The sequence below is a fragment of the Pelophylax lessonae genome (genome assembly GCF_965119305.1).
Source record: "Pelophylax lessonae genome assembly, chromosome: 9".
NCBI classification, from domain to species: Eukaryota; Metazoa; Chordata; class Amphibia; order Anura; family Ranidae; genus Pelophylax; species Pelophylax lessonae.
Genome location: NC_138776.1, coordinates 264,499,477 through 264,505,965, shown reverse-complemented (window position 1 = coordinate 264,505,965; position 6,489 = coordinate 264,499,477). Strand labels below are relative to the sequence as shown.

Here is a 6,489-nt window from a genome sequence, read left to right as displayed (position 1 = left end):
TAGGATGTCTCTGGTCTATAAACCAGAGGCTCTGGATAGACAGTTGGATAATTGGCTCTATATTTTGGATGTATCCGGTCTATAAACCAGAGGCTCTGGATGGACAGTTGGATAAATGGTTCTATATTTAGGATGTATCGGGACACATATTATAAAATAACTCCAATATACAGTATGTGATATGTGTGTAGTAGTGGATGTTGGAGATAAAAGACGTCACAGTGACTATGGAGGATGAGGACGGAACATGATGGGGGGGGGGGGTTACTGGGTGTAAATAGAAAATAATATCTTCGATTGTAAGCTCTAACGAGCAGGGCCCTCTGATTCCTCCTGTATTGAATTGTATTGTAATTGTAGTGCCTTCCCTTATGTTGTAAACTGTTACCGCTAAATAAATCCTGTATGATAATAATAATAATTACCTCCTCTGCTACCAATTCCAGCAATGTCTCCTCTCTACTTCCTCCGGACTCGCCTCTCACCTGGAAGTTCTTATTTATATTTCTACATCACTTCCTGTCAGCCTGAGATCACTTCCTGTCTACACACAACATCACTTCCTGTCTTTGCGTTCCACAGACAATACGTGAGATCACCGCCTTGTGTTGAATATATAAATACTGCAGTCTACATTATGCTTCAATATTTTGCCGGCTGCTCCGTGGTCCATTCTTCCATCAGGTTACATCGATGATTACAGACACAGATTATATCTTACATCAAATCCAGACAATAAAAAAATATAATATATCAAAAATTTGCTGGAGTTTTAATATTTATAAATCTGAAGCTTTAAAACGAAAACTGAACATTAAAATACAACATGAGGCTACATTCTCCGTCAGCTCTCCTTAACCATCCACACTACATTCTCCGTCAGCTCTCCTTAACCATCCACACTACATTCTCCGACAGCTCTCCTCCACCATCCACACTACATTCTCCGACAGCTCTCCTCCCACCATCCACCCTGCATTCTCCGACAGCTCTCCTCCACCATCCACACTACATTCTCCGACAGCTCTCCTCCCACCATCCACACTGCATTCTCCGACAGCTCTCCTCCACCATCCACACTACATTCTCCAATAGCTCTCCCCCCACCATCCACACTACATTCTCCGACAGCTCTCCTCCACCATCCACACTACATTCTCCGACAGCTCTCCTCCCACCATCCACACTGCATTCTCCGACAGCTCTCCTCCACCATCCACACTACATTCTCCGACAGCTCTCCTCCCACCATCCACACTGCATTCTCCGACAGATCTCCTCCACCATGCACACTACATTCTCCGACAGATCTCCTCCCACCATCCACACTACATTCTCCGACAGATCTCCTCCATCATCCAAACTACATTCTCCGTCATCTCTCCTCCACCAGCCACACTACATTCTCCGACAGCTCTCCTCCACCATCCACACTACATTCTCCGACAGCTCTCCTCCACCATCCACACTACATTCTCCGATAGCTCTCCTCCACCATCCACACTACATTCTCCGACAGCTCTCCCCCCACCATCCACACTACATTCTCCCACAGCTCTCCTCCACCATCCACATTACATTCTCCGACAGCTCTCCTCCACCATCCACATTACATTCTCCCACAGCTCTCCTCCACCATCCACATTACATTCTCCCACAGCTCTCTTCCACCATCCACGCTAAATTCTCCGACAGCTCTCCTCCACCATCCACACTAAATTTTCCCACAGCTCTCCACCCCCCATCCGCAATACATTCTCCGACAGCTCTCCTCCACCATCCACACTACATTCTCCGACAGCTCTCCACCCCCCATCCGCACTACATTCTCTGACAGCTCCCCCCCACCATCCACACTACATTCTCCGACAGCTCTCCTCCACCATCCACACTACATTCTCCGACAGCTCTCCTCCACCATCCACACTACATTCTCCGACAGATCTCCACCATCCACACTACATTCTCCGACAGATCTCCACCATCCACACTACATTCTCCGATAGCTCTCCTCCACCATCCACACTACATTCTCCGACAGATCTCCACCATCCACACTACATTCTCCGACAGATCTCCACCATCCGCACTACATTCCCCGATAGCTCTCCCCCACCATCCACACTACATTCTCCGACAGCTCTCCTCCACCATCCACACTACATTCTCCGACAGCTCTCCCCCACCATCCACACTACATTCTCCGACAGCTCTCCTCCACCATCCACACTACATTCTCCGACAGCTCTCCCCCACCATCCACACTACATTCTCCGACAGCTCTCCCCCACCATCCACACTACATTCTCCGACAGCTCTCCTCCACCATCCACACTACATTCTCCGACAGCTCTCCTCCACCATTCACACTACATTCTCCGACAGCCCTCCTCCCACCATCCAAACTACATTCTCCGACAGCTCTCCTCCACCATCCACACTACATTCTCTGACAGCTCTCCACCCCCCATCCCCACTACATTCTCTTATAGCTCTCCTCCACCATCCACACTACATTCTCCGATAGCTCTCCTCCACCATCCACACTACATTCTCCGACAGCTCTCCCCCCACCATCCACACTACATTCTCCCACAGCTCTCCTCCACCATCCACATTACATTCTCCCACAGCTCTCCTCCACCATCCACATTACATTCTCCCACAGCTCTCCTCCACCATCCACATTGCATTCTCCCACAGCTCTCCCCCACCATCCACGCTAAATTCTCCGACAGCTCTCCCCCACCATCCACACTACATTCTCCGACAGCTCTCCTCCACCATCCACACTACATTCTCTGACAGCTCTCCACCCCCCATCCGCACTACATTCTCTGACAGCTCTCCTCCACCATCCACACTACATTCTCCGACAGCTCTCCTCCACCATCCACACTACATTCTCCGACAGATCTCCACCATCCACACTACATTCTCCGATAGCTCTCCTCCACTATCCACACTACATTCTCCGACAGATCTCCACCATCCACACTACATTCTCCGACAGATCTCCACCATCCGCACTACATTCTCCGATAGCTCTCCCCCACCATCCACACTACATTCTCCGACAGCTCTCCTCCACCATCCACACTACATTCTCCGTCAACTCTCCCCCACCATCCACACTACATTCTCCGACAGCTCTCCTCCCACCATCCACACTACATTCTCTGACAGCTCTCCTCCACCATCCACACTACATTCTCCGTCAACTCTCCCCCACCATCCACACTACATTCTCCGACAGCTCTCCTCCCACCATCCACACTACATTCTCTGACAGCTCTCCTCCCACCATCCACACTACATTCTCTGACAGCTCTCCTCCCACCATCCACACTACATTCTCCGACAGCTCTCCTCCCACCATCCACACTACATTCTCCGACAGCTCTCCTCCACCATCCACACTACATTCTCCGACAACTCTCCCCCACCATCCACACTACATTCTCCAACTTATGGATGACTCTTTATGAAGAGAGTGCATTCCATTTATCTGGTCATTTGTAAAGAACGGGATGCAGATTTAATTTGGGTAAATGCGAAGCTTTCTTTTTATTTTACATTTTTATTAGAAGTCATTCCCACAGGATAAGGAACATCTTGAATAAAAATGACATCTTATATCAATGGAGTAAAAAATAACACATTTATTAATACCTCGGGTTCTCTGTCTATCGCCATATTTGGCCATGTATTATTAAAGTAGACGGCACCACTCCCGACCGGACCCCTCTCCATGTATCCCATGCTCTACTGCCCCCCCCTGGACACCCAGAATAATCATGGCGGTCTTCAGCGGTAGAAGCAGCTCTATATACAGTGAAATCAGAAGAAGCAAGGTTTGCACCTGAGGATTAAGCTATTCAAGCGTATTCTGTGCTTAATTTGCTTCAGTAGAGTGCAGAGGTGACATTAAAGCTCTAGTAGACCAGAGGTCTCCAAACCTGCTTCGCATATGGCCAGATTACAGTCCTTTAGGCTTTAGGGCAGGGATCTCCAAACTACGGCCCTTCAGCTGTTGCGTAACTACACGTCCCATGAGGCATTGTAAAACTCTGACATTCACAACCATGGCTAGAAATGATGGGAATTGTAGTTCCTGAACAACTGGAGGGCCATAGTTTGAAGACCCCTGCTTTAGGGGATGCCAGCGGAAGTAGAACATTTTCCGACCTCTGTGGTAGTAGGCAATGTCTGAGGCTTGGTTGTCCATGGGAGTAAAAAAATGACATGGCGCCTGTGGTCAGTAGGAGGAGTAACAGGGCTCCATCGTTGGTATTGGTAGGAGGAATATTGCCAATTAGTGGTATCAGTGGGGGGAATAGTGCCTCATCTGTGTCATTGTAAGGAATAATGCCCCATCAGTGGTTTCAGTGGAAGGAATGGTGCCTCAGTGGTGCCAGTGGAAGGAATGGTGCCTCATTGATGTCAGTGGAAGCAATCGTGATCCATTGTTGGCATCAATGGAAGGAATAGTGTCCCATTGTGTCTGTCAGTGGATGGAATGGTTCCTTGTTATTGGTGTCAGTGGGAGGAATAGAGTCGGTGGAAGAAATAGTTGTTGGCGTCAACAGTAGGAACAGTGCTCCATCATGGGTGTCAGTGGAAGGACTGGTGCCTCATTGTTGAAGTCAGTGGAAGGAATGGTGCCTCATTATTGGTGTCAGTGGAAGGACTGGTGCCTCATTGTTGATGTCATTGGAAGGAATGGTGCCTCATTGTTGATGTCAGTGGAAGGAATGGTGCCTCATTATTGGTGTCAGTGGAAGGTTTGGTGCCTCATTGTTGGTGTCAGTGGAAAGAATGGTGATCTATTGTTGGCATCAACAGAAGGAACAGTGCCCCATCATTGGTGTCAGTGGAAGGAATAGTGCCCCATTATTGGTGTCAGTGGGAGGAATAGTGCCCCATCATTGGTGTCAGTGGGAGGAATAGTGTCCCATCATTGGTGTCAGTGGGAGGAATAGTGCCCCATCATTGGTGTCAGTGGGAGGAATAGTGCCCCATCATTGGTGTCAGTGGGAGGAATAGTGCCCCATCATTGGTGTCAGTGGGAGGAATAGTGTCCCATCATTGGTGTCAGTGGGAGGAATAATGCCCCATCATTGATGTCAGTGGGAGGAATAGTGCCCCATCATTGGTGTCAGTAGAAGAATAGTGCCCCATCATTAGTGTCAGTGGGAGGAATAGTGCCCCATCATTGGTGTCAGTGGAAGGAATAGTGCCCCATCATTGGTGTCAGTGGGAGGAACTGTGCCCCATCATTGGTGTCAGTGGGGGAATAGTGTTCCATCATTGGTGTCAGTGGGAGTAATAGTGCCCCATCACTGGTGTCCGTGGGAGGAACTGTGCCCCATTGCTGGTGTCAGTGGAAAGAATGGTGATCCATTGTTGGCATCAACAGAAGGAACAGTGCCCCATCATGGGTGTCAGTGGAAGGAATAGTGCCTCATTGTCGGAGCCAGTGGAAGGACTGGTGCTTCATCTTTGGTGTCAATGGAAGGTATGGTGCCTGATTATTGGTGTCAGTGGGAGGAATAGTGCCCCATTGTTGGTGTCAGTGGAAGGAAGAGTGGCACAGCATGGATGTCAGAGGAAGAAATGGTGATCCATTGTTGGCGTCAATAGAAGGAACAGTACCCAATCATAGGTGTCAATAGAAGGAATAGAGCCTCATTGTTGATATCAGTGGATGGAATGGTGCCTCATTGGTGTCAGCAGAAGGAATAGTGATCCATTATTGGTGTCAGTGGAAGAAATGGTGCCCCCTTGTGGTTGAATAGTTCCCCATAGTTTCTATCAGTGGAAGGAATGGTGCCCCCTTGTGGTTGAATAGTTCCCCATGGTTTCTATCAGTGGAAGGAATGGTGCCCCAAGGGGCCTCGTAGAGACAAGTAAAGGGCCGCATTCGGCCCCTGGGCCACAGTTTGGAGACCACTGTAATAGACCCTTATTGTTTCCATAAAGAGAACCCGTCACCTGCCCTGTGATCACATTGGGGGCTCGCCCCGCCACCCAAACCCCCCACCCCCTCGTAATATCAGTAAACTTTACAATGTGACAAAACCAAAACTTTTACAAAACATCAAATTACAATAATCTAAAAAATCCCCATCAAAAATGTTTAAAGCCCCCATGTCCCCCCCTCCCCCCCCCCCACCCTCACATAGCTGTGCATGCTAGGGGTGCCTACATACAACAATGATGATTGCGCCATGCATGGAAGATATTGTTACGCACACCAGAGAGAAATCAATAACTCCGGGGTCCCCATCCCCCGTTACTTGCCCCCTATGGACAACTTTGGGTATCATTTACCGCAGAGGGCTCATTTTTACAAATGCACCCCCTGCTGAAATCCCCCTCCCCCCAATATTCCCCCTTCACAAATACTTACCCAAAAATGAATCCCCCCCCCCTTCTAGCCCCTCAAATTTCCCCTCCGAGCACTTATCCCCTCCCCCACGACAAATT

At 49.0% G+C, this 6,489-nt stretch overlaps 1 protein-coding gene across 2 annotated transcripts in view; it reads left to right on the top strand.

Annotated features, from left to right (window-relative positions):
• The window catches only part of LOC309562677 (uncharacterized protein), a 420,285-nt gene that overhangs the window by 55,513 nt on the left and 358,283 nt on the right, over window positions 1-6,489 (top strand). The gene's annotated exons all lie outside the window — the stretch shown is intronic.